Source organism: Octodon degus, unplaced genomic scaffold (assembly GCF_000260255.1).
Source record: "Octodon degus isolate 3935 unplaced genomic scaffold, OctDeg1.0 scaffold00014, whole genome shotgun sequence".
In the NCBI taxonomy this organism is placed as follows: domain Eukaryota; kingdom Metazoa; phylum Chordata; class Mammalia; order Rodentia; family Octodontidae; genus Octodon; species Octodon degus.
This window is the reverse complement of record NW_004524590.1, coordinates 7987840-7990245: the sequence shown is the minus strand read 5'-3', so window position 1 is coordinate 7990245 and position 2406 is coordinate 7987840. Positions and strand designations below refer to the sequence as shown.

General features: G+C 35.7%; 1 pseudogene; it reads right to left on the bottom strand.

Annotated features, from left to right (window-relative positions):
- Positions 1-588: 588 nt before the first annotated feature.
- On the bottom strand, positions 589-1435 carry LOC101585786 (annotated as a pseudogene).
- Positions 1436-2406: the final 971 nt, after the last annotated feature.

Here is a 2406-nt window from a genome sequence, read left to right as displayed (position 1 = left end):
TTCTGGGTTGCAAAAGAGGATTTATTTTTTGCACCTGTTCATTTAAGCTTTAGTCCACAAAAGGGAAGACAAAAACACACATGAATGCCATGGTACAATGCAACGCATACTTAACAGAAGTCAGCTATACCATGGCAATCATAAGGAGAACCACAGTTGAAATAGAAAAACTATTCACCAGGTACAAGAGGAAGCTATTTCTGAGCTGTTGGGGAATCAAACCAAGGGCTTCACATTGGGGTTAAAAACAGTGTTCCCAAGAATCTACCGCAGGTGGCTGAATGGAAGGGACTGATGTTTCCTTTCAACGTTCCAGTGATACCTGAGCTCTCAGAGTAGCAACCACTGATAAAGAACAGCAAGACGCAAAAGTGGAAGCTCAGCTTTTCCCCAGTGTTTGAGAATTTGAAAATATATATATATATATATATATATATGTTTCTTACACAAACTTGTTCAAGTTTAATTGTTTTCCTTAGTTCTTGGTTAAGACTTCAAAGCTATCTTCATGTTAATCTTCATAGTCATTTCTTCCTATGGAAAAAAACCCACCACCACTTTCTGTATATTGTTTACCTTTTTTGACATTCACATGTTTATCTCTTTCTCAGATCTTTCTGTCCTCTGTCCATTATTTCTAGCCTTAAAAATTCTCTTTATAGAAAAAGCAACTTCTTTATTCTTCTCTTGTGGTAAATACACATTCATCTTGCTTGGAAGTTCAGAACTTACGATGAATCAACTCTTCTCTCCTAAGTTGATACCACAGGCATCATGTTCAAGATGTGCTGTCTCATCTTCTGCTGCTGACTCTTCCAAAGGAGAAATGGAGCCATCATCTTCCAAGTATTTGTATCGATATCTATCAAGGTCTTAGCTTTCTAAATCTTCACCAACATTCATTTCTTTCAATGATTCCTTAAGGTGGTGTTCATACTTCAGTTTTTCAATTTAGTTAAAAAATCCTCCTGCAAAATCTTTCTCAAAACCAAAAATTTTCTTCCAAGGTAATGGTTTCCTTCCATCCTCAGATTGTAAAATTGGGATCATAGGTCCTTTTGCTTTGATTTTTTAAAAAATCAATTTAGGGCCTTCTAGTGTTTCTCTTTTCTTTTGCTCTTCCTCTTGGTGTTAGTTTTGGTTTGTATTTCCTCTTCTTACATTTCTTTTTTTTCTTGAATCTTTCAAAAATAGCCAGCGAAGTCAAGGGTCTTGGTTCTGTGGATGAGTCACATGATGAATCTGTTTGAACTTTCTCAGGTATATGAATAAGTTTCCTCATGGGTTTTATTTGAACCCATTTAGATAAGGAAGGTACACATTTTGCTTTAAGTAAGCTGTTACCAGACAAAGAGCTATCACTTTTATTTTCAATTTCTACAGCTGTATCAGGTGTCATATAGTTAACAGGATCCATTCCTGATTTTTCCATCATTTTTTCTTGGTTTTAAAGAGTTTCTTCTCCAACTGCTCAGCAGAAAAAGGTGTTTATATTTTGATTTTCTTGGTTAAGAGAAAGCTTGTGACACCGAAGCTCTGTGTCTGATTTATTTTACTTAACATTATGGTCTCCAGGTGTATCCATCCAATTTTCTACAAATGACTCAAGGCTCCTCTCCTTTAATGCAGAGTAGTACTTCCTCATGTATAAACATCAACTTTCCTTTACCTATTATTTACTTATTATGAATCATGCTGTCATAAATTTTGCCATGCATTTATCATTATAATGTGATGTCTTTAAGTCTTTGCACAAGATACATAGAAGTGGACTCTCTGGTCAAGTGGAATTTCTAGTTTCAGTCTTCTTTTTTAAGACAGGGTTTCACTATGCAGTTCAGGCTGGCCTTCTACTCACTTTGTAGCCCAGGCTGGCCTTGAACTTGCAATGATCCTCTGTGTCAACCTCCCAGGTGCTGGAATTATAGACCTGCTCCACCATATCTGGCTAGTTTCTGTCTTGAGGAATCTCTATCCTGATTTTCATAGTAGTTGTACTAGATTATGTTCCCACAAACAGTAGAGGACAATTCTTTTTTTTTGTGTGTGTAGCCTTGCCAATATTTGTTATTATTTGACTTCCTGATTATGGTCATTGTCTGTGGAATATGATTGGATCTCAGTATATTCTTACTCAAAGATATTTTAGTTTTCATCTATAGAAGTTCAATTTTGATCTTTAGAAATCTTTCCTGTCTTTTGCAACATATCTAATGTTTCCCTAGATTCAGCATATGCAGTTAAACTAATTTTATGCCCTTGTCTGCTGATTCTATCATCTTTAACATTTCTAGGTTGTTTTGAGTGTATTGTTTTGTAGCTGTGTATCAAATGTAGTTTCCCTGCCTGAGGCTACCTGGTGATATTTTTTTAATTGGATACATGATGCTGTAAAGTTTACCATGC